Below are 27,990 nucleotides of genomic sequence, written 5' to 3'. Positions count from 1 at the left end.
CTTAATTAGCTCGTATAAACTTTAAAAAGAACTTAGGATTTCAATAATGAAATTTATAAATTAAGTATAAACCTTTACCAATGTCATAAGTTTAATAAAATTCTATATAACACCATCAAACTCACAAGTCAGTATACTTGTTTATGATACATATGAAATCAACCATGTATAAACATAACATTTAATTCATCATCGTTGCCATACGATCATGATTCATTCCATTTGCTTACTTGTCGTTTCCAATACCATGAGTTTAATATAAGCATATTCAAGCATCATCAAACTCACATGTTAGTAGATTCATTGACAAATCATATAAACTCATTTATAACATAAATAGATTTTATAAGATACATTACATATGCGTCAAACGTTTCATAAAGCCATGAACCTTTCCATTAAGTCACTTATGGTTTCATTTCCTTTCTTACCCATTGAAACATCTATAATTAAATTGGATACTCAGGAAAGCTCACACGAAGTTTGCCTTTACATATAACCATAACCTTTCCTTTACATCAATGCTCACACGAGCTGTGAAATAGGCCTGCTGACACGAGATGTGGCTCAGAATGTAAGCTACATGATGCTGCTCACACGAGCTATGGAGAATCCGTAACAAATGCAAGACCTCAGCCATTGGTAGGACATTCAAGACCAACGCGCGAAACATGAAATCCGTAATGACATGTCTTTTGTATCCTAAGAATTTTAAGGTTCAACCTAGACTTGATATCCGTCAATTCGTCATAATATAGATACATTCACATATATATATTGATTCATTTACATTAAAAATAACATAATAAACATTTAATTTAAATAATATTATAATGATTACAGTTCATATGAACTTACCTAGCTAAATGCAGCAATGACTAATTATAGGGGCTATTTGGTAATTTTCTCTTCTCCTTGATTTTCCACTCGTTATTGATCTAAAATAATAGTTCCATTAAATTCACTAATTCTAATAGAAAAATTAATTCATTTTATGCAATTAGGTCCTTTTGATATTTTTACAAAATCGCCTCAACATTTTACTTTTGTATAATTTAGTACCTAAGCCCAAAACATGCAAATTAACCATTTTATTAAATTTCATGTTTAGCCGAATTATCTAAAACCCTACTACAACCCATTTTTATGTTATTTTACAAGTCCTTGTACTTTTACTAATTTCACATTTTAGTCCTTAAATATTAAAATTACCAAAAATTACTTTACAAAAAAGTCCTATCTAGAAACCAAGCTTAAGATTCTACCATAAACTTTCAAGAACATCTCAAATTCATCAATGGAACATTCCATAACAATTTTACAAATTGACCCTTAGGCTAGCTAGATTAAGCTACAACAATCTCAAAAACATAAAAATCATTAAAAACAGGATCAAAACACATACCATGCATAAAAAAATCAGCTTGGGCGAATTTTAACTCAACAATGGCTTCTTTCATGTTTTCTTGTTTTGGTTGGAGAATAAGAGAAGAAAAAATAGCTTTTGGTTTATTTATTTTATTAATCAAATTATCTTTTTACCCTTAAGATTTTAATTTAAAAATTCACAAAGCATGTCCATAATTGTCCACTATCAATATCATGGTATATTTACCATTTAAGTCCATTAATTCTTCTTTTCATAACTATTTGACCCATTTAATTAATAGAAATAAACTTTTGCAACTTTTACAATTTAGTATTTTAATTAATTAACTATCTAAATATGAAAATTGCTTAACTAAACTTTAATAAAACCTTAATAACATTCGTAAATATTTTAATAAATATTTACAGATCGATTTATAAAACGAGGTCTCGATACCTCATTTTCTAAAATCACTTGACTTTAGAGTCATACCACTTGAACCTAATTATTCATTCAAATAGCATAAATTGAAAATTAAAAATTCATTTTAATACTATATTTGACTATAAATAATAAATAATAACATTTACGAACTTAATCATCGGATTTATAGCCCCGAAATTACTATTTTCGATGCCACTAAAAATCGTGTTGTTACACGATGATGGTAGTTGATGCTTCTGCCAATGGTAGTTTGTTGGATATCCTACCACAAGAGTTGGAATGAACAAGAGAGTTGTTGGTACTATGGAGCTGGATGCAATCACCTCGTTGACAGCCCAAGTATCTTCTTTGGCTAATATGATTAAAACAATAAAAAGGCTTAGTGCAGTTTCAGAAGATGAAATCAGTCGAGCTATCATTTGTTTATTGTGGTGAAAATCATGTGTTCGACGAATGCCCATCAAACCCAGCATCCGTGTGCTACGTGGGTAATTTTAACACGAATAATAACCCCTATTCCAACACCTACCATTTAGGGTGGAAGCAGAATTTGAATTTCAGTTGGAATAATCAAGGTGCGGGGAGGCAGAATTTGAATTTCAGAATTTGAATATCCACAATGCACCACCCTGTTATAATCATCCTATGCCGAGGCAAAATGCTCAACAAGGTTAGGTATCATCTTCTAATTTTATTGAATCTTAGTTGAAGGAGTATATGGAAAAAATAATGCTATAATTTAGAGTCAAATTGCATCCCTACGAGCTCTTGAGAATCAAGTGGGGTAGATAGCAAATGGTTTAAATTTAAGACCACAGGAAGCATTTCCAAGCGATACCGAGAATTGGAGAACACAAGGGAATAAGGAGTGGAAAGCTATAAGTCTCAGAAGTAGGACTCACCTGGATGATGTTGTTCAAGATACCAGGGTAAAGGAGGATGCGAGACTCAACCATGTAAAGATCCCAGAGCCATCTAAAAAGTACACTATACTTAAAAAGGGTAAACAATAGACTGTTGCAGCAAAATTAGATCATGCTCCCAAGAAGAATGCCACAACAAAACAGTATCAGCAACCTGAAGGAAGACCACCTCTACCTTTTCCTCAATGATTTCATAATTCTAAGTAGGATATTCAGTTTAAAATATTTTTGGAGGTCTTAAAGTAACTTCATATCAACATACCACTAGTAGAAGCTTTGGAGCAAATGCTCAATTACATGAAATTTATGAAAGACATATTGTCAAAGAAGCACAAATTAAAAGAACTTGAAATTGTTTCTCTCACTAAAGGGTGCACAAAAATGTTGATAAATAAATTACCTCCAAAGTTGAAGGACCCAATGAGTTTCACTATCCCATGTTTAATTGGAAATCATTATGTTGGTAAGGCATTGTGTGATTTAGTAGCAAGTATAAATCTAATGCCTTTGTCTATTTTCAAGAAGCTGGGAATTGGGAAGACAAGACCCACAACAGTCACGCTAGAACTAGTTGATAGGTCTTACGCACATTCAGAAGGTAAAATTGAAGACGTGCTGGTAAGAGTAGATAAATTTATTCTTCCAGCCGATTTCATAATTTTAGAATGTGAAGCTGACCATGATGTACCAAATATTCTTGGAAGACCTTTTCTTGTTGCTGGCAAGACTTGAATTGATGCGCAGAAAAGTGAATTGACCATGAGGATGAATGAGCAGTAAATCACATTCAATGTATTTAATGCCTTGAAATGTGCTGATGAGAATGAAGAATGTCGAGCCATTGACTTGATTGAAACAATAGTGGAGGAAGAGTTCATGAGATTTTGCCACATCATTTTTGATAGTGATAAAGATTCATTTGAGTAGAGACCCTTGTGCACTTTGCTAGAGCAAAATATACCTTTTAATTTTGATGAACAAAGCTTGGTAGCTTATGTATATGCTTATGGAGCTGTTGATGTCAAGGACATGAAAACAAGGGACACATTTAAAGTTAATGGACAACGCTTGAAGCATTACTAGGATGCTCATGTAGTGCGAAACAAACAGTCCATTGATCTTCAACATGTTTAACTTCAAAATCTTGAAAATTATTTTTATTTCATTTTGTCGATTTAAATTTCTCTTAGTTATTTTATTTCCTTTGTTTAATAAACTACAAGAGAGGAAGGGTTCGATGACATAGAGCCCGTTGAGACGAATCTTGCCAATAAAGAGAATGCACCTAAAGCACCAAAGGAAGAACCAAAAAAAACAAAGTTTGTCAGCATTGAGACTGACTGTAAGGACGGAGAGGAAGCAAATCACTCAATTGCACCACTAGTGGACAACACTGCAGTTGTTCCACCTTATTCTATTAAACCAATCACTAAACAGGATCGTGAGATCAATCAGATTATTGATGAACTCACCAGATTTGATAAGGAAGAGGAGGATATACCACTCAATTTACTTAACAGGTTGATGTGTTATAAGATGAGTGCACGAAAGACCACTCGCCACAATTAAAGTACCACCATTCAGTTCCAAGCTCGAGAAGTTTTTTTTTCCTTTTATTACAGCTCATTATGTACATATATATGTTCTCGCATTCATGTTCATATCAGTACATGCATTGAGGACAATGGATCCTTTAGGTTTGGGGGTATATTGTGCATCTAGACTGCATTAGATATTTACTTGAGCATGTGTGTTTTAGTATTTTTGTTCATTTGCCATTCATTTCTTCATAGCACACATAACTGCCAAAAAAATTGTTTAGACTGTGATGAGTGTATTTTTGTCTGTGATGTTCAATGAGGAACTTAATTCTTCTATAAACTTAGAAAGTTGTGACAGTGGATTAGGTGATGTTAGCTTAGGATAGTTTGCTTGCAAATTGACCCCTAAAATTTTGATTACAATTGATCTATAGTGAGTTTCTTTTTATAACCTTAGAGACTCTTTTAAAAAATTTGATAAGATGCCATAAAAAATGACCCCTAAAATTATGATTACAATTGATCTAAAATTTGATAAGATGGAAATACTTAATAATAGTAAAGTGGCAATGTCTAAGAAAATTCTTTTAAAAAATGCCATAAAGTTCCAATGCTTAGAATTGCCGAGTAAGTCAACACCACTTTGTTTGCTCTATCGTGCTATTGACTGGAAATGTGAGTTTGAGTAAGAGTGTGTAATAAAGAAAATTAGGGGCACCCCACTATAGTAATGGGATGAGTAGCTAAGGTGGTAGTTATTTGGTCCATCCATCTTTTTAGTCAAAAGCCTTAGCTTTATGACTAAGTATTCAAATCGTGAGATGACTGAGTATTCAACAATTTAGTATATGCTCCATAGTAATTGTCAAGTCAAAAGAATCATGTGACAAGCTGAATCCCTTAGTAAAAAAAAGAAAAAAGACATAATAAATGGGTATGTATGTATTTGAGTATGTATAAGGCCAGATGAAAAGAAAGAAGGAAAACTGAGTTAGTGAAAAGATGAACTAAGTAAATTAGGAGATACTTGTTATAGTGAAAGTTGCATAAATACTTAGGATTTCTGTTTCTTTTAGGGTAATATTTTCTGCACTGCCTTTGCTAAATAAGCTTATGACACTTTTTAGACAAAGATGATTGCTAAGAACTGAAATATAAAATGCTCTTTCAATGATCTAACTGTGTAAAGGTGATTATGTTGCTATGGCAATTCTTACGTTCATGCATATCTTGCCTGAGGAAAAGTAATAAATCAAGTTTGGGGGTGTGATAACTCTTGAAAAGAATTATAATTCATGCCTTTGGACTGGGTGAATTTTCTGTACTTAAGTGAACTTAGTTGCATTTGAGGATATAACATTTTTAGAACATTGCATAAGAAGCTTGGACGGTGCTTAAATGTTATTATTTGTTACTTTTAATTGCAAGTGGAAGGGCTGTATTTTGTGGTTTGGTAGGTGCAAGATGTGAAGGATGAAATAAAATAATGAAGGTTTGTCGTGGAAAAAGGTTGGACAGTTTGCCCACACGAATGTTCTGGTAATTCCAAGAAGACCGAGTCAACACTCAACGCATACCAGTTTTAGCCCAACTGCACTTGTAACAAAACAATATACATAGAAAATGAGAAGATAATCCTGGGATGTTAGTTTTTATCCTAGAAAAACATTTAAAAAAGGAGAAGATAATCTTGCGTTGTTGAAAATGAATTTAAAAATAGGAGAAGATAAACATGGGTTGTTGGAAAAAAGCTATAAAAGTCAAATAAGGAAACCCTAAAGGGATGAACAAGAGGGAGAGATACTTAGGCAAGAATAAAGGGTAGAGGCTGAGTAGTGACGAGAAAAGAAAGAAGAAAGCAGTTCCTCTCAGCCACTACAGGACACTGCGTCACTAGAGTGTGAATTGGACATGCGAAAGCTGTCTTCCCGATGTCTTTCGTATTTCTCACTTTGTTCTTTCGTTAATTGAATAATGAAAATGGTGTTGGCTATTAATTTGGTTTTGAATTTTATATGCCAACCCATGAGTTAAATCTCATCGAGTTGGGATTACATGATGACACTTTTATTTGGTTTAATGGTTGAAGCGTATATTTGATTCAATTTATTGTTTCTTTCCATTATCTTTAACTGCTAAATTGTATGCATGCAATCTCTAGACATAGATGACTGTTCAACATACCCATAAACTAAATCTAATTCTGAAAATATTGGATTAGTTGGTTCGAAATTGAATGATATGAGCAAACACTCGACTGATACTTATAGTAGACTCTAGTCATAGAGCAATGTTCATACAGAAGGAAAACAATACAAGCTACCGTATTAAGGCCTATACACACAGGCAAGGTAAGTTGAGGTTTTGGCTCTCTAAAGAAGCATACTGTTTAGGACTCTTCTGAGCAGTAAACTGAGTATGATTTTGCCAAAGCATTATTGATAGTAAAGGTAGATTCTTAGTAATCCTGACCTTCCAAATCAACATCATATATCATTTATTCTTTGCCGCCGTATCTTTACCATATCATTCTTAGTTATTTATTTTTTTGATTTACATAATATTTCCGTAGTAATTCTCATAATTGCCATTTCATTTCTACTCTTGTTTTGCTATAGCATTTTCAAGTATTCATTAATTTAATATATTGCATAGATCACTATTTCTTTAATTTTCACTGCATACTTATCATTTTTTTTGCCATAGCATTAGTAACACTTTAGTATAATAAATTGACCACTTTTGGGCCTCAATTCGATCCTCACGGGAATAATACTCACTCATCACTTTATTACTTGATCCGACATGTGTACTTGTACAATTCGTATATCATATTCACACACAACATTTTCCCTTGTACCTTTTGCATTAAAAGATCTCTTAGTCATTTGACCTTCCAAGCAAGATTCACATTGTGGAAGGCTAACTTCCTTGAGCATACTTAAGGAACCATCTTTCACGAGTCTAGTGATTTTTTCTTGGTTAATATGACGAAGTCATAAATGCCATTGGTACCCCTCATTAGAGTGAGAAGTTTTAAGCTTTTTATTCACTATTTTAGTTTGAATCACCGAGTAGTTATTTGGTTTAATAAAGTATAGATTGTTTTCCATCCATCCATTACATATTAAAGAACAACTTCTATGAATAGCAACCACTTTTTGAATGTCATGGTATAACCATCATAAAATAAATATTCTACAGAAATTAAATTCCTTTTAAAATGAGGTGCATAAAACACATTCGTTAAAACAATCTTCCTAAAATTATCAAAGTGTAAAATAACTTCTCCCACTGCTTCATCTGAAACATAGCTCCCATCTCTGGTCCGTAACGAGAGGCTCTTGTCATGCATACTTCTTGTTTCACTAAACTCATATAATGAAACACACACATGGTTAGTGGATCCAGAATCAATAACCAATTATCAATTGATTCTTCCACTAAACCACAAAGAGTTCTATACCTTTTCCTTTTTCGACTAGGTAACCCAAATACTTCTTGCAATTTGATTTGAAATGTCATTTTTTGTTGCAGAAGAAACATTTGATATTTTTAGGATTTTTTGACTTTTTACCCTACTTCCTATCAACATAAGGTGAAATCGAATACATAGTTGGTTTCTTATTTCCCTTAGCTTTCTGTTTCCCCTTAGAGGATGAGGGGCCCACAACTAAGTTTGCCTCAGGCTTTTCCTGAACTGGCTTACCACCATTCAACATCAACTCATAGGATTGTAATTCATTCATGAGCTGAGTCAAGGTAAGTGTCTTTGTACCCCAAGTTGTAAACGACCCTAAAACCAGTAAACTTATTTGTTAAGGATTTGAACACTATTTCAATTTCAGTGTTCATGTCTAGTTCAACCCCATTTTCCTCTGCTTCCGCAAAGAGTCCCATAAGCTTAAGCTGTTTGACAGCAGTACCGGGTTTCTATTGAGAATTCATCAAATTTGTAATAACAGATTGTCGAGCCAATGTGACTTGATCTTTGAGAAAGTCCTCCAAATTTGTCATGATCTCTTTGGCAATACATAAATTCTCGTGTTTCTTTTACAACACACTACTCATGCTCGCTAACATATAACATTAAGAAATCGAGTTAGAATCTCTCCACTGATTTCTCGCTTTGGGCTGTGCTTTAGGAAGGCATGTTTTGTCGAGAACAAAATGTTGTTTCTCATAGTTGAGAACTATCAACAAGTTTCGTTTTCATTCTAGAAAGTTATCCCCATTTAATTTGAACTGAAAACATAAAGATTTCACTAATTACTATTTTTTTTATTAAGCAAATTTTTCCTTTCAACAACATTTAAAGAATGCAGTATGATACATGCGTGTTGTATTAAAACCTTGAAAAACTATTCTTTTTCATTGCTACGATCATTCTCTCACCCATCACCCATGTCGTATTGGGGTCCCATGATTAATTAGCAAGAACATGAGTTACATCCAATTAGTTCGTGAATCTTAATTCTCAAGACTCCACAAGAACTAGCGACCGTTTAACTTTTGGCCATCATCTCTAGCATAAATATTATTTCTTGGGAAACTATTTAATAAAAGATTATCTTGAGTGTGTAACCGTTGACTCAACACCCATCATGAACATACTTTCATTTGTGAGTCATCTTGGGACAATCTCTAAAGTCATCCATGACTAGTTGTCCTTAAAAGGAAATCTCATCTAGTGAACCCATATGATAGTTTTTCTTGGGGTGCGGCTAGGGTAGGAACTATCTCTAAACTTTATCATGTTATCACTTAAGGTACATCAATGGTAGCCATAGGTTTTGCTCAAGGACCTTCTCCAACTCAATATTTTAAAAAAATGCAAGGTGTTTTATCCCAAATTTCAAGAATGGTCATACAATAGTCCTAGTGGCATTCTTACCTAATCTAAATGACATGCTTCTAATATATGAATGACGTGTTATGACAATAACATCCATTCACTAGAATCAATCAATCTTAAAACAAACAATTTTTATTCTCCATAGTTTTTCTTTTAAGGGCAAAATCAAATAAGTGAATGCGAACTGTGCACCAAGTAGGGTCCCAAGAAAGGAGGTGAGTCAAATTTGACTGCTTCAAAAGAAAGCATCTCCTAGCTAGAGCCACTCCTAGACATGCACCTTCTCATTACCACACTTCTCACAATTATCGAATAACCTAAAGAAGTGAATAGAACTATACAACACACGTATTTTCTCATTACCACACTTCTTATTTTTAATCGATCAACTGTGGATCATCTCATATATATATCACAATTATAACATTAAATAATATAAATATTGTAAAAAAAATTACAAAACAGATATATAATGAGATAGGTAATTAAAATAAAATTGTTAACCATGGTTTCCATGGTTTTATTTCTAGAAAATAAATGGAAAAATAAAATTATATAAATTTTCACCACAAGGAATTTCTTGGGTCTTCAGTTGCCATCGCATCTTTTCCTCGTCATGGAAACCTTTTGGAAAAATTACATTTAAGTCCTATATTCGTTTTCGGCTCACAAAAATTCTATGAATTAAAAAAAAAAACTCTACGTGGAAATGATAGTCCACGGTCTATTTTCTAAGAACCATAACCTCAGCAAAAAACAATTATGTAACAAATATATAATATCGCATCCATTCTCATATATAACTCAAAACATGCATAAGATCTAAAGAATACCAGTTTTTATGTAATCAAATCCTTCAAGAAAAAGATAAATTTATTTTGACTATCTGTTTATACTTATAGATAGAACACAACCTGGCTCTAATACCAGTTTTTGGAAAAATAGGTTTTAAAAATGCAGCGAAAATAAATTTAGGGAAAAACTAGAGTTTTAAAAAATTTTCCAGAACAAGATCTTGGGATATCTAAAGTAATAAACACTTAATCAAAATTGTACCTTTTCGATTCATCTCGGATGAGCGCTTTGACCGATTAGTCTTCTCTACTATCTTCAAGTTCATGTTTACTAAGTGTGGGCTCATTTTGAATAAAAAAATTTCAAAAACATTACCAGTGGGGTAATTTTATAATTTCTCTAAACTTTTAGGTCAAGTTGTAAATCAAAAAAATATCTCTAGAAATTTTCAGGAATAAACTCTTCAGAGAATTTTTTCTCTACAACTTTCTCTTAAATTCAAGTGTGTATAAGTAATGACCCAAGGTTCTCTTTATATAGGGAGAGTTTAGAGAGTTCAACTATGATTAAATTTAATCACTTTAATCTTAAATCAATATATTATTTATTAAGATAAATATTAGATTAAATTTAATACTAAATCTTATTATAAATAATAGAATGGTTTTTACAAGATAAACAAGAAATTAAATTGAATATTAAATTATTAGGCACGCTTTGGTTTGTCTTGTAATTGAATAAAGTCGTAATGGAATAGAACCGTAATAGTAATTCAATTGTTTGGTTGAATGGAATGGAATAGAACTATAATAGTATTCTTGTGTTTGGTTGAATGAAATGATGTTGTAATAGCATAAGGAAAAACTAAAATGACTAGAACACCCTTAACAAAAATTTTTTAGGTAGATGATTATTTTTATTGTTATTAAATTTTAATAATATTATTAATATAAATAATAAATAATTTAATCATATTTTAACATAATTATTTTTAAATATAATTTAATAAAAATATATAATTTAATAAAATTCTTATTATAATTATTCTTATATGAATTTACTAAAATCATAATATATAATACTATAAAAATAATATATAATCTATTTTATTATTTTAAAACCGCAATACATATTTAATATGCTAAAACATCATTAGTGAAACAAATAATTTAATTATTCTACAATAAACAACAAAAATATTAGAAGTAATAAATAACTTGAGAATTTATATTTTACATCCAAACATAATATTCATATATTAACAAAAGTTACATAATTTCATTAGTTTATATGTCATAATATCCAAACATAATATTCATATATTAACAAACATAATATTCATATATTAATAAAAAGACTAATTTACTTTTTGATTTAATGTACTAGGAGTAATTTACTTATTTTTCTAGTGGAGAGGGCAAAATACAATGCAGCTCTTAATATAATGGCTTCTATAGTACTTTTACCGTTTTTTTTGTTTTTCAAGTATTCTGAAGGAATTGGATTACTTTTAGCATGGAGCAGAGACCCATTACTGTGCAACTTATCAAATGGAGAATTGGAAGGTTGTTTTTTGGTAACTTTGATGTGCAACATTTGGATTATAATTTCTTTTGCAGAAATGATCATACTATATATTGGGATGCTTGCACATAGATCAGCCAAGTGCTAAGAAAAGCCAAGTAAACCGCAAGGAGAGTTAAACTATACTTCATTTTCTGTCAAATTAAGACCATCTCAAATATGCACAAGGACTTTGACAAATGTTGGTGAGGCAAATTCATCTTTCGCACAAGGTAACTTAATGACATTTACTCGAGCAGAATCAGAATATAAAATTGGTGAATTCACTCAAGGGTATGTCAAGTACATACCTATATCTATCGCTCATCAATTACATCTAGTTATAGATGTGGAGTATCTTTGCTTTTCTAAACTCAAAATCAATACTTGACATTAGTTTGCTTAAAAAATGTAAATAGTAATAATGTCTATAAGAAGATCAACAACAACAATAAGTAGAAAGGTTTGAGAGAAAAGGCCATGAAAATAATTAATATGGTCATTTCATGTGCCAAAGAATTGGAAAATCTGCCTGTTTGCTGCTAGAATTACGGTAAATGATCAGCTACACAAAGACAGCCTAGAAAAGTAAATCAACAATACAAAGACAAAAGATCAAATTTTCAATGAAAATATCCATGAGATTTTAATTTGTATCTAAGATTCAAATATATCAATTACTTATCAATATCTCACACCGCCCTCATTGTGACCATGTTTATTAGTGTTGCAAATATTGCATTTCATAGGCTTAGCCCAGTTGATGTTACCACACCTGTTAAACAGAAATTCAAAAAATTGACATAAATAAAATTTCGCAAAAGATGACTTTGCATTCAAATATAAAAACACACCAGCGCATTTCTTAACATTGGTAGAGTTGGAAATGTTAAAACATTTAAAGCACCATAAAAACCATCCCTAGTGGCTCCTAACCAATTTGCACAATACAGCAAAATAAACAGTGGTGCTCTCCTTTATACCAAATAAACAGAAAAACTAAAAGGAAATATTGACTTCCCTACAACCACACAAGGACCAGAAAAATAAATATTCACTTGAGCATTAGAAGTCATACATAGGGCAAGGCCAATCATTTGGGCCAAAAAGTCCACCGATAACAGCTATTGCTCGGCCATGACCACCATAATAAGGAGCACCACAACCCCACCCACAACCACCAGCCCCTCAGCCACAAGATGCACCTGCAAGTCGAGCAGTTCCACATCGATTGCACATACCATGAAATGAAAAATTGACATTGGAACAACTGAAACCAGAAAAAATATATCTTATATGAATTATGGACATAACAATCAGAGGTAAATACAACTGGAAGGAAACGTTATAAAAAGAGAAAGAAGAAACTGCTCACCAATATCACATCACAGACCTTGTATTTGGACAGAGCCAATCTCCCTCCTGTTACTACATCTTCCCTGAAGAATCAAGCCGACCTCTACCCCTTCCACCACCCCATCCATGTCCTTTGCTGTATCGTCCTCAAATCCACCACCATCAACATCTGTAGTTGGAACATCTACACCAACATTACAACTCTTACTCTCTGCCATAAAAACACCAATTGTGCTCTCATGGAAATCCTTGTCATTAAACCATTCAACAGCAGCTAACGCAGCATGTGGATCCTCATAAGTAACCGTTGCATCACCTTTTAGCTCATTTGTCACTTTATCTCGGTATAACCATACATTAGGTCGACCAGTTCGCTTATCTTTCTATAAAATCAGCAAAAATACGATAATAAATGGCAGATAACACATACAGTCGCACACATTTTGTTTTTACATCAAAGCTTCATGAATACCTTTAGCAAGCCAATGGTTCCAAAATACTCGGCTAACATACTTTCATCAGTTCCCTTAGGTAAATTACAAACATAGATGGGACCATTTGTAGGCTATCCTTCTCGAAAGTTCTAAACAAAATTAAATGCTTCGGTAAATTTATAATTAGAAATAAATATTAAAAAATGCTTAATTGATACTACATAGTGGCATTAACAGAAAATATTATAAAATTTATTAATATTACAACGAAATAAACACAGATAGATCTCACCTTAATTATTTTTCTTATTTTTTAGAGGAAAAATAAAAGATTGAAGCTAAATTGAAATTTTAAACTAAATAAATTAAAAATGCTAAAATTTAAGATAATCGGGAAACATAGATGAAGATCTGAAGCGTAGAAATTAAAGGGAAGGAGACAAGGTATTCTCACTAGTAGTAGAGGCGTAGGCGGAGGTGCTGAAAGATCAAATATGTGAAAGTGATGACATTTTTTGTTCCTGATAAAATAAAGAGCAGAAATGTAGGAGATGATGGAGCTGAGGGCAGAAATCGGTTTTAAGTTCCCAAACGTAAGAAGGAAAAATCAATGAAGAAAAGAAGTAAAAAGATTACCTCTTCAATCAATGGAAGGGAAACGTCAGAGAGGATGAAGCTTGATGAGGGCAGAAAAGGATTACCTCCCTTCCCGCTACTGTTTCTCAGTCGCTGAAAGAAGCGGAAGAATGGTGAAACCCTAAACAAAATGAATTCTTACCCGAAAACCACAAGAAAATGTGAAAACGTACCTTTGGCTGGAAGAAGATGAAGGTGAATCGATTTGGCTTGATTTGGGGATATGAAATCGATGGGAAATTTTTGGGGATAAGAAGGCAGGCTATTTTGGTCTCAAAATGTGAAGAAGAAAATGATGAATAGCTATTCCAAGCTAAAACCCCTGAATACCTATTACAACTGCTGAGGGAATAAGGGTGTAATAGCAAAACCCTTGAATCAGTAAATGGTGAACCAAATAGTGGAATAGGGCTGTAATTACTGTAGTGCGGGAATAGGCTAGGAATGGAATGGCTATTCATGCCAACCAAACATGCTGTTAAAATAATATTAATTTTTGAATAATTAATCTGAAATCAAATTCTCTAGTAGAATTCTAGTAGAAATGTAACTCTTCCACTTCTCAACCACCGATGACCAACCGCAGCCAGCCATCAGGACACCGTCGTTGCAGTTGCCGGCACCGCCGTATCTGGTGATTTAGGTGCGACACCCTTACGACACCCCGAGCTAGTTTGGCTACTATCGGTTCGCTTGGTCTAGCCACCGGTTGGACTGTCAGTACAGTTTCACATACCGGGCTTGGTTTGACCAGTTTTTAGGTCTTAGTCTCGGTTTTGGGCTCTCGGGCCCAATATACGATCTCAGGTCCAATTTTCAAGTTCAATTACCCATTTGGCCAATTGTCTAACTTGAAAATTAACTTCCAAAAATATCATATTAATTTCTATTTATTTGATTAATTTAATTTTACTTTATCAAAATTATTTTTTTCAAAAATCACTTAGATTTTACAAATTAATTTTTCAAGAAAATTCTTTAATCAAATTTTCTAGTTGAACAATTCTTACAACCATCTGATTTAATTTTACATCAAATAAATCAACTTAATTAAATTATTCCCAAAGTCGTAGAATTTTCTTCTAATTCAAATTTATTCCGATCGAACTTTTGTTGAGCTAGCGGAGGGACCAATCAAGCATATAGAATTAGGCTCTAGTGATTACAATTATGTTAATCATGGAGTTTGTCCACAAGAAGTACCATGATTAAAAACTCCTTATTTTATACTCTTTATGAAAGAAATTAATCCAACTGTTTTATCTAATGACCTCGTGAAGTATGTTTTACCCTTATATGATATCATTGATTCCTTGGAGTTAAATCCATTCACTCAATACAATCCTAGTTTATCTCATTGATAGTATTGTGTCTTTTTAATGATTATTATGATCACTGTCAACAAATGACTATGATAACTTGCTCGTTCGAGAACAAGCAACCTATGGCCATGTTCCATATTTATCAATCCACATAATGCCAATGAGAGGATATCATTAACTCTTTAATTGAGCTATGAATCTCACTGTTTCTAGTAAAATCATGCCATACATAAGTCATGTACCCAACATACCAGCTATGGGCTCAATCATATTTAAAGCACATGTGTTGCATACGCATGGTTAATATGTAACATCCTGATTTTGGGCCTAGTCGGAACAGTGGTTTCAAGACCACAAATTCGACGAGGAAAAAAATATTTTTATTATATTTTTATGGTCTACGATTTCACAGAATGATTTTGTGAAAAATTTGTTCGAAAATTTCGACGATTGGGTACTCAATTTAGTAAAAATGACTAAATTGTAAAAAGTGCAAAAGTTGAGTTCTACATGTTAAAAGTGTCCAGTTGTTATGAAATTTTAAATTAGAGGTCCTTAAATTGAAATTAGACCATTTTTTAACTTGTTGGATAAAAATGAACATGAGAGAAGTGAAATAAGATATTTTTAAGTTGGGGGCATTTTGGTCATTTAGTAATTAAAAGAATTAAAAAGGCCAAAATAGCCAAAAATTTGTCCATCTTCAAGCTTTGGCCGAATTTCACAATGGAGGAAGCCATAGTTAGGGTTTTCAAGCTTCCAAGATCTATAGTAAGTGATTCCAAGCCCCGTTTTTAATGTTCTTTACGTTTTTTTAGAGTCTCGGTAACTTGATTTAGCTTATTCTAGCAATGATTTAACCTAGGGTTTATATTTGGAAAAATACCCATAGGTGAAATGTGTTTATTTTGATGTTTTATGGTAGAATATGAAGCTTGAAATTATGTTAAACAACTTTTGCTACGTGATTTTAAGTGAAAACGAGTAAAACGATGTAATCGGTAAAAATACCTAATGTTCATAAGTGTTAGAGTGGGAAATTGATGTTGCCATAGAAGGGAAAAATGTTAAGCATGCCATAATACATAAGAATAAGGGATGAAGTTTAATTTACGAGCTTTGGGGAAAAAGTGTAAATATGCAAAAGTTTAGGGGCAAAATTGTAATTTTTCCAAAGTTTGAGTCAAGGACTATTTTGATAAATGTGAGTATTAAATAAGTCAAATGTGTTATTATAGATCAAGAAAGAAGTGGAATCGACCTTGATCAAAGAAAAGAAAAGATTAAAGACTAAATTTCTAAATTTTTATATTGTTGCACCAAAGTAAGTTACATGTAAATAATAGCAATATATTTTTATAAATTGTGAATTATATTTGATAAGTGAATTAATAATGAATGTGGAAGGAAAATTGTTCATGAATTATTCAAGTGATAAAGTGTTTAAAATAAAGTGTTAAGTGTAAATTCCCGGTTGAACTTAGGAATATAAGTGGATACAAGTGACATGTCACTAGAGACCAGTGTTACACTGTTACAGTGAGTCCCGAGAGTCGGGTGATCTAGCATGTGTTGCAGACACCTGACAGCTTGTGTGAACAGGCCCGTGGGCATTTCCAGTGTTATTGATCAGTGGTAACTTCGGCTACATTTCGGTGGTAGCTACGGCTACATATCAGTGGTAGCTTTGGCTACATTTCAGTGCTAGCTACGGCTACGTATTAGTGGTAGCTTCGGCTACATATCAGTGTGGCACTTATGTGCTAATTCTCTACGTATACGTGTATATTCCGAGTGTTGAACGGGAAATTGACTAAGTGAAAATACATGAGATCATGTAACGACTAAGGGCCAATTCTTCATTGCTTTTGAAAAGTGCAGTGGAAAAGTGCTTTTGAGAAGTGCTTTTGAAAAGTTTGGTTTAAAATTTGAGTGTTTAGCATTGCTGTCAAAAAGTGCTTTTGAGAAATAAAATGTCCATTTTAGACATGTTATTATCAAGTAACAAATATGCATTTAATTAATATTTAAATTAGTTAATATTATTATATTTTAGTAAGAATATAAAATAATTATCATAACTTGTTGTTAATATTTTAATATATGAAATATAAATTTTAAATATTTTTAAGCAATAAATATTAATTATTTATAAAATTTAATTAGAATATATAAACTCTATTTTAAATATTTAAATATAACCATTAAATATTTGTAATTAGTATTTTAAAAATATTTTTATTTTAATTAATGATTTTAACACAATTGTAATTAAGCACCAAGAAAAAAAATAAAAATACCATATTATTAGAGGGGTGAAAAAGTAATTAAGCACCAAAAGTGCCTTTGGGGGAGGAAAAGCTAAAATTTTTAGCTTCTCCTATTCAACTTCTTTTCAGAAGTGCTTTTCAAAAGCACTTCTGAAAAGTTAAAAATTTCAGCCAAAAGCAGCTTGTTCTTCACAGCTTTTCTTTCAAAAGTACTTTTGCAGTCAGAAGTGTTTTTTTTAAGCAATTAAAAACTGGCCCTAAGTGTAATTGAATGATGAATATATGTGTGGAATCGAATTGAATAGTGATCAAAAGTGAAAAAGTGAAATTATGAAATAGTAGAATCAGCAACAAAATAGTTTTGGACAAAAACAGTTGTGTGACTTTGAAAAATCACCAAAAATGATGGAAATCTAATTAGAGAGTGAATAAGATATGAAATGAAAGATTAATGAGTATATTTTAAATAAAAGAAACAAAGCAAGCAACATAGTTATATATTTTGAAATATTTTATGTTTAGTGAGACAGGGTCAGAATGAGTTTGGAATCCCCTATTCTAACTTTGGAAAATTGTTAAAAATTGTAAAACAATAATTATGAACTAAACTTTATATTTTTAGAACCCTAAATGAGTCTATTTTCAAGTGAAATAAACGTAAGTACCATCTGAATTCTGTACAGTGACATAATTAATTTTTAGTGAAGAGAGGTCAGAACTGTAAAGCAGTGAAATAAGAGAAAATTTAAAGAATAAACTATACTTATTGGCTAAGCCAAAAATTCTGAAACTTTTATGGTAATATTAGATGTGAATATAGTTTCAGGGAAATTTAACAAATCCTAATTTAGAGCTCTTTAGCTCTGAATAAAAATAATTTTGTGACTCGACTCGGATAGATAGCTTTGAATATACATATGAGTGAATAGTAAAATTATAGAAAATGTTATTTATAAGAGTGTTGTGTACATTAAGGATGTGGAATGGAGAGGAGGGGAAAAATAAAATATATGAATGATTTGTATATAAATTGGTCATATGCCCGATTATATTTGATAAATGTTGAATTAGAAATGACATAATGTTTCATTTCAATTAGTTATTATGAATTGAATTGTAATTTCATATGGCTGAAACCAAACAATTATTTGTTAGTATTATGCATGACATAATGGATTATTCTATATATATATTCATGGTTGAATTATGATTGTTGAGAAAGATAGATAAATTGGAATGAAAGTTCAAATTGAGTAGAACACAGGGTTGAGTACTTTCGTTCAGTGATAAAGACGAATTGACGAAAAATACCATGGATGGACCATGGTAATATGTGATATGTAATTCCGTGTAAGACCATAGCTGGGCTATAGCATCGGTACATGTTATATGATTACGTGTAAGACTATAGTTGGATTATGACAACGAGAAAATAAGTACTCAATTCCGTAAGACATTCACTAATTTGACAAAGTTGGTAAGTGTTATAATGTGACATCGCCAGATTAAGCCATAACGTTTAGGCTGAGTTTGGGGTGTTACATAATGACTAACTCAAGATTTAGGTAAATCACACCATACACATCACAAGTGAATTAATTCACAACCAGATTTAGAATTAATTCATCTTTGGTCCAATCCAATGTATCATTCTACCAATGAATACATCTATGTCTCTACTCATGGAGTCATTGCTCCAATAGCCAAGACTAGACATCTCCCCAATTGGAATTGTAGATGACATAATGATCCTTCTCATATTTCAATCAATTGCTCACTTTGATTCTTTTACGGGATTACAGACTCATTTATAGCATCTACTGAAGTAAGTTATGTTTCTTGCAATGTAAACATTGTTTACAATGTCACTTATCTTCATTTTGAACTTTAGACAATCAATGAGCTAATATTTGCTTGTCACAATTTCGCTATGCGTGCAAAACATAAAAGACAAAAAATACAAAAGACATAATAGTGAAATGTGAAATTAACTTATTTAATTTATTCATCGTTCAAATAAATAGAAAACAGTTACATGTTTACTAAAATATGGGCATATTTACCAACATAGAGTATATCTATAGTTTTTTCAAATAAAAGTTCAAGCATTAGCTATTTTTCCCTATGTGTTCACAGTCTATAGTTTGACTATAGTTTTTAAAAATAACAGTCACTAATTCAGGACCGGCATCAGAGTCTCAGATTTAATTTCTTTAAAGAAAATCATTTTTCAAAATTTTATGGTATGGACTTTCTGAAAATACCCCTTTTTAAGACATGCATGCAGACTCATTCAGAAATACACAGTTCAAGTTTTAAACTCGGGCTATGAAACCCTAGGGTAAAGTGAAAACCAAAATAGGAAAAAGGTGATTAAATACCTATGGTTTGTAAACCCTAGGGGTGACATAAGCAACTAATCCAAGGCCTTGTCTGATATTGTGTGGAAGAGATACACGACTGTGTGTCCAAGCCGTGAAAAGCCTGAGACCGTGTGAGTAACGATAAATTTTCCTATAGTATGGACACAGTCATATGGTTGGCTATGTAACAGACTGAGATCCTGTGATTCACGAAAGTCCCTAAGATTTATAGGTTCACATGGTCTGGTAGTCAACACGCCCATATAGGAGATCGTGTGGCCCTAAAACTACATGGTTTGCCACTGATTCACTTGGTAAAGAACATACACCTTTCACCACGAGTTCGATCGATAACCCTCACGATCAATTCTTATTTGATTTACTTAGATTCAATCTTTCAATGAAAAAACACACAATTTAACTGCTGGTATCAAGATTTTGGCATGATCAAAAAACGATTGATTAATCGAACAGAAAGATTAGTGTCGGATATTTATACAACGGAAATACAAAATCTAACTATTAAAATGAAGCGCACTTACCATCCTTTGGAAAAGATGATGGATGCTATTGACGACAAACTAAATGCTGATAGAAATCAATGAACGGGGAATGATTCTATAAGGGAAAATATTTGACAGCACAAAATATGGAAATATGGTGCAAGAACGAGGAAAAAGAAAGGGGAAAGAAATTTTATTAGGATTTTGAAAAGGGGTAAAATGAAAACCAAAATAGGAAAAAGGTGATTAAATACCTATGGTTTGTAAACCTTAGGGGCGACACAAGCAATTAATCCAAGGCCTGGCCGAAAATAACAATAAAAATAAGAGGGAAGGGGCTTGAACATAGGTCTCTAAGAAAGGTGCACTAACACTTAACCGTCAAGCGTATAATTCATTTCATGCTTAATTAGTCACCTAATCGCTAATATATCGGGGTCTGTCATTTTTTATATGTTTTATACTTATTTTAATAAAAATATAAAACAATATAAATTTCGGTAACCGAATATTTTGGTTTGGTTAATGTATGTGAAAAAAACTTTAGTTCGGTCAACGGTTAAAGATTTTTACATTTTGGGTAATTCGGTTCGATTATTAATCGAACCAAACGTTTGTACACCCTTAAGTAGCATTGTTTTTTGCCTTGCCAAAATCTAAACACTTATAATATTTTTTATTTTTTATTTTTTAAATGATTTTTATTTTAATATTTTTAAAAATTTCAAATTTGTTAAAATTTTTATATAATTAGAATTTCTTATTATTTAAAAAAAAAGAAATTTCCAAATTCTGCCACGCGGTTAAGTTAATAATGTCAAAGGATTTCCATAGATTGAATACTTAAATTCGATTAAAGGCTCAATGAATTATTGAATTACTTTTAAGGTACCTTTTTATATAATAAGCCTATTGATATTTTTGCTTATGTGTTAGTGTAACACCCCAAAATTTTTACTTTCATTATTGTGAAAGTATGACACAAATATCTATCTGATTTAGTGGTTAAATGTGCTGGGTGTATATGTGAGGTCCCAAGTTTAAGCCTTGACTTAGACAAATTTTGGTATTTTTATGAATAAAGCCTTATCTCTGGTCAGTAGGGTTATAGTTAAAAGTTGGTAAAAATATATTAGAATGGGTCTGCTGCTCTGGTGGCTAAGGTGTTTATTGGTGGGTGGGAGGTCTAGAGTTCAATTCCCTGCACAAGAAAAGGAATTATTTTTGTTGCTTGGCCGTGTGGCGTGGTGGAGTCCTCGTCAAATTGAAATTTCGAGTAGTGGAGTTGTTGTTGGAGGTTAGGGAGAGAATTAAGGAGATGAGTTGCTAGATTTTTAGGCATTATCTTTTTGTTTATTTTTTTTCAAATTTCAGAATCTTTTCCACCTTTCTGATGTTTTCTCTCTTCTCCCCAAGTCTCAGTTTTTGGTTTTCCTCTTTTTTCTAAATAATAAATCCTTGCTGCTAAATTTCCTTTGAATTCCCCTTATGTTTTCGTTGTCTTTCTTCATCTTTTCCCCTTTGTGCAAGCGTGCAATTGTGTTGTACGATAAGTTTCCATTTTATTAAACTCGAATGTTACTCTGGATAAGGGACTAAGGGGTGTTTCGTTGACTGTTTAGGAGTTGATTTGACTCGAAGTGGTGATCATTTGGTAAGCGTATATGGTATTCGTTTTCTTGTGTTGTTTGGGCGAGTGGTTTTGTCTTTGAATTCATTATTAACTTTGATGAACTCTTTATTAATGAGGAATGATTATTTTTACAGCAGCGAATCGTTTCGGTTGCTATCTCCCTCGTGTTGAGTAGTGGTGGAATTGTACGAAGTTAGAAGGTTTTTGGTGATCTTAAGATTGTGTAAGCAGCGAAAACGATACAGGTGTGTACCCGAAAAGCAGAAAATGAGATTTGATGAAAAGTCGAAATTGCTTGTTGTCAAGAAATAAGATAAATAAGAGAAAATGATGCGAAAAATTGTAGAGAAAGGAAATAAGGGTGTTATAATCTTGTAAATCAACATTCTGCATGAAAATAGTTTTAGATAGCAGTAGTCTAACTTTAAAAAATAATCAAAAATAATGGAAATTGAGTTAGAGGTGAAAAAAATATGAAATTAAATTTTATTGAGTCTAATTTCTCATGGAAGAAACAGAGTAAGGAATGAAATTGTAAATTATGAGATATAATAAAGTTTGTGAGACAAGGTCAAAATGAATTCAGGTTTCCCTGTTCTAACTTTGGAAAATCATCAAAATTGTAAAAAAATAATTAGGGCTTAAATTTATAATTTTAAATCCTTAATGAGTCTATTTTCAAGAGAAATAAACAGAAACATCATCCAAATTTCGTACTATGAGATAAATAATTTTTAGTAAGGAAAGGTTGAAGCTGTCAAACAGCAGAATAAGGATAACTTTGAAGATTTTACCGTACTTATTTGATAAGCTATAAATTATGAGAAATTTATGGTAGAAAGGTATTTGAGACTAGTTTTGAAAACATCAATCGGATCTTAATTTGGAATTTTATAGCTCAAGATATAAATAATTTAGTGATAATGACTCAAGTAGACAGCACTGAATGATCGTATAAGTAAATAGTGAAAACATATATGAATATTTAGCTAGCATGGGTTACATTAAAAATGGATCATACGACCAAGGATAATTTGGGCCGAGTGAGTCACAAGAGCACACACGGGCATGTGAGCCCATTAGACCCCTAAATGTGTGAAATTGACTTAATGATATTTGTACTGAGCATGTTAATATTTGACCTGAATATATATACTGGAATTGCATAATAGCATATCATCCATGGTATGTTGCATTGCATTGGGTTGGGGGTTGTTATTCGGAGGAAGTGTACTGAAAGTATTTAAGCCTGATTTACTGGTAGCTCAGCTGCAAACTACTATTTTGTGCCGTGTTCGGTACTACTTGGAGTGTAGGGATGAGTGGGTTTATTATATCCCCACATGGAGTGTAGGGTTAGACGGAGATGATGTGTAGAGGCTGGATGGGTAGGATTTTACTACTGCATAACTGTTACTGTTACTGCTACTGATACTATGATGGGCTAAGGCCCTACTGCATTTTTGACACTGTACTAAGATGGGCATAGGCCCAAGACTGTTCAACTATGCACTGTGAATATTGATTGTTTGTTTGTTTATGCAGGATTACACACTGTGTTTACGTAAACTCACCCTTTTTGTTTAATGTGCACAGGTAATCCCCAGACTTAGATGGATCGGTGCGACGGAGGACTTAGCGATGACCACAGTAATTTTTGGACTACATGGTTTTCAATTTACGATTTATGATTTTATTATTATTGATTATTTGGGTTGTAATTTAAGGACTCTCTGGGACTTTGGTTTTAAATTTTGGGTTTTTATTTATTTAGTTTACTTTATGGATTTATACTTGCTGGTCGTAGGAAATACGGTTTTTAAAAAGTTAATATATTTTCTAAACGCATGATCACTTAGACTATTTTGTTAAAGCTTCCATAATGAGGGATGTTTCAAAACAAATGTATTAAATGAATAAAGGCGACTTCCTAAGTTCTAACAAAGGTTTACTAAAGATAATAACATTGAATGTTTTCATTGTAACAACGAGGTTTCAAAAACACTATCGTGTGACATTGCTAGATACGGCCATAACGTCTAGGCTGGGTTTGGGTTGTTACAGTTAGTGATGACTAAAGAAGAAGTGGTGAAGAAAATGATGGTAAGAAAATGATTAGTGGATTCAAGTGTTGAGAAAGAGTAGTGAATCATTAATTGTAAGTCTTAGTGCATCAAAAGGTAAGTACCTTTAGATTTTCTAACTTTACATTAATGTTATAATTATTATTTATAATTAATTAAGTTAATAAATTGTGAAGTGGTATATGTGTGTAATGATAACTTGAAACCATCGCTAAAAGTGCTAAAAGAAAAAAACTCAATTTTGTTACTTATTACAAAACTTGGTTTAAATTATGTGAAAAATGAAATAAGAAATTCTTAACATCTAAGGCCATGATATAAATGCAAATAAATATGATCAAGTAAAAAAATGACTAAATTCCAAGAATTACTAAAGTGTGAAATTACAATACAATTGAATGAAATAGCAGTAAAAGTGGAACTTGAATCAATAAATAGACAAATTATATAACATCCTTCACTGTCTTGACGTATTTATATGATTGGGAAGTGTTATCAAGTACATCAAACCATAGTTAAAATTTTATTTTATTAAAATATCATTTGACAACCTTATAAATTTTCTTTAAAATAATTCTCAATTTTCAATAAAGTTTAAAATAAAATTTTGAAATAATTTTGGGTCATTAAAAACATGTTAGGACTCATTTAGTTCAAAAACCAAATGTTTGAGGCTCATCGACTTAAAATAGAGTCACTTGAGTTGAGGGAAATAAAATTTTTATCAAACTTGAAACTTTAAAACATTTTAATAAAATCATTGATTCAAGTTATGATCAATTAAAAGGCTTTAGATAAAATTTAAAACCATTTTGGAGATGCTCGAGGGTGGTTGATGGTGCTTGGGACTCAAAACGGACCTTGGAAAGTCAAAATGACTCAAAACAGTGTAGTTTCTTAAGTTTAGGGCACTTATCACAGTAGAAGTGCCTAGATGTACCGATTCAAGTGCTCCAGGCAACACATTGAGGAATTATGCCTCACTTGTTCCAATACATCTAAGCTCAAGTTTCAAAGCCATGTTTCTTGGAGCCAAAAATTGCCTTAAAACACCCTTTTTTCATATTCAAACTTCACCATAACAAAAACAAAGCTTTGGGATCTTCAAAATCACATTTTATTGGCCAAAAATAAACATTAAAATACCTCCAAATGAGTTATTTATAAAACACATTTCAAGATTAACAAATTTCTTTTTAAAACTTAACATAAAACATAGTCAAATGGAAAAAAAACTTGTCAAGCATGCATGATTGTTGCAAACATTGTAAAATACATATAAACTCTTCAAAACTAAGTTCCAAGGTTAAACAAGGTCATGCATACCACCATTTCAAAACCATAGCAAATTGGCTGAAGCCATCCTAATCATGTTCAAAAGTGGAAATCATTAACACAACCCTTACAAATTATGGAAGTATGAAACAGATGTGTATGCATTGTTTAAGACCTTTCTAATACAAAACACTAAGAATTATTATATGAATATAATGATTTTATACCTGTAACACCTTATGTAACACCCCAAACCTGGCCTAGAAGTTAGGCCCAAATCTGGCGTGTCACATTGAAGTATTTTTCGAAAACCATGTTTTCATTAGAAACCCTTCTTGAAATTAAAAACTTCCTGCCATTTAAAACTTTTACAAAAACTCAATTTGCGTTTGTTTATTTTCAATCGAGGTTTATAAAAGAAAAGTTGTTACCTTCAAACCTTATTGCTGCGGAAGCTTAATTTAAAACAAATGATTTACGAAAACATGATATTTTAGAAATTGAGTTGCGGAAGCATAGTGTTAGAAAACAGTTATTGTTTTGGAAAATCGTGTTCTACTTCTAGCAAATATAAATCACAATCACATCAAATCCCAAATTTAAAATCCAAAATTTATAGAGGTCTTATTACAAACCGAATCAAAATTAAATTGCTTAAGTAAATGAGCAAAACAGAATAAAACATGTGCAGTTGTGTGGCCCTCTCCGAGTCCCTCATAGCTCCGAACCGTCTAACGCTGGGTATTACCTGAAAGGCTAAAAACGGGGTGAGTTTATGAAAACTCAGTGTGTAATCCCCTTTTTAAAGAAACAGAATCAGTCTAGGCCTGAGCCCTTAACAGTAATAGTATCAGTGTGGGCCTTACCCCATTACAGTAACGGTGGCAAATGGCCTTAGCCTTCATCAGCCTCGGTTGGGCCTGAGCCCAAATTAAATGGCACAAATCACATATATCTGGGCCTAAGCCCATCTCAATATCAGACTCAGTATATGCAATGCATAAATACCCATACCAACCCTGCACTCCATCCCTTGTCCAACCCTACACTCCTGTGGGGATTAAATCAACTCACCCATCCCTACACTCCTTATGTAGCACCAGTTGTGGCACTAACCAATATTGCAGCAAAGCTGCCAATCACATAATCGGCTTATAGCCATCGGTGGGTCCACATTCGTCTCATGCGACCCATGCGACCCTCACATATCAATCACTTCCTCTAATACAAGATCCCAACCCCATGCAGTATGTCGTGTATGTAGTATGCCATGCTCAAAATCAGTCATATCATTAACAGTTAAGTCAATCAAACCATACCACAATTCATTCATTTACCCTCCAAGGGCATTACGGTCATTTTACTCTTCAGATGTAATTTAGTCACTTTTTAACCTCGAAAGGTCTACAGTCGCCTGGAGCGACACAGATAACCTAAATGGTCATAACAGTGTAAATGGGCCCAAGGCATATTCAGCCCAAGTTGGCCCACACACTCGTGTGTTCCATTTAGCCCAAATTTAGTCATGATCATGTGAACTACATAGCCTAGTCCAGTATTTGCCATTTAACGTGGATTTTATCCGTGTAGGGCCCAGGAGCCCATTGGGCCCACACGACCCATTTTAGCCAAACGAGGCCCATAATGGCCCAAGAGCACGAGAACGCTCGTGGTGGCGTCTACAGTCTAACACCATGTTTCATGGGCTTGGTTCACCACACGAGTGTTCGCACGCCCATATGGCCTCAATCACCGTATTTCTGGCTTTTTGGCTTTTCGACTTTTGTCGATTCACAGAAGAGACAGTGTGATTACACACACTCTTTCGGCTTTAATACAGTAATGATTTATGGTGTACATATACACACCTAATTGCGAAATGTGAGAAAGACCCACGAGAACTCCAACCTACATTCAATCAAGGCAATCCATTAATTACTTGTCAAACGGGTTAATCGAATCCCAACCAACTTATCAAAAACAGCCTCTATCAAAAAATACTTGTCCAGCAGATTACCTCTCCCTTGACTAGATTAGTCGGTTGTGGTTTCCCACTTGATCCAGAGATTGGTGCAGTCACCCTATTGCACCCCAGCAGAAAATCCTAAACAACTGACACTTTACGCTGCTTAAATTTGGGGGCAGGGGATACATACCCATTCTCAGCTGGCACCATTCCTGATCCTTCCTCAGAATGGCTACTACTCGCCACCATTGATATCTCTTTATGCAACATATTATCGAAAACCTCTATTTCCCTTCTAGAGATTTTAGAACCCAAAATTGATGATGATGGGATCGGTTGGAATAATTCAGGTATATTTGGCCAAACATAATAGGGAAAGATGATAAACTGAACGTACACAAAAAGCCTTATGAAGAATTCAGCTATGATTGGAAGAGAGTGGGAAGTAGAGAAGAAGAAGATGGCGAGTAGGTTCAGTTTAGAGGGGAGGCCAAGAGGAGAAGGATTTAGAAGGAAAAGAATAAGTAGAACCAAGAGTGAGAGAGGAAAGGGATTTTGGCAAAGCAAAGAAAGAAAAAGAAACCAAAAAGAAAGTTACCAATTCGGCAAATGTAGAAAGGAACGAAATAGCAGCAATTTTTGTAACATTTTGATTTTG

General features: G+C 32.8%; 1 pseudogene; it reads right to left on the bottom strand.

The window, feature by feature from the left end:
- Positions 1-12,072: 12,072 nt before the first annotated feature.
- LOC105767242 (transcription initiation factor TFIID subunit 15-like) lies at positions 12,073-27,581 on the bottom strand (annotated as a pseudogene).
- Between the last annotated feature and the right edge of the window lie 409 nt (positions 27,582-27,990).

The sequence above is a fragment of the Gossypium raimondii genome, chromosome 4 (genome assembly GCF_025698545.1).
Source record: "Gossypium raimondii isolate GPD5lz chromosome 4, ASM2569854v1, whole genome shotgun sequence".
NCBI lineage: Eukaryota > Viridiplantae > Streptophyta > Magnoliopsida > Malvales > Malvaceae > Gossypium > Gossypium raimondii.
The sequence above is the reverse complement of the archived record's forward strand: the minus strand, read 5'-3'. Positions and strand labels throughout refer to the sequence as shown.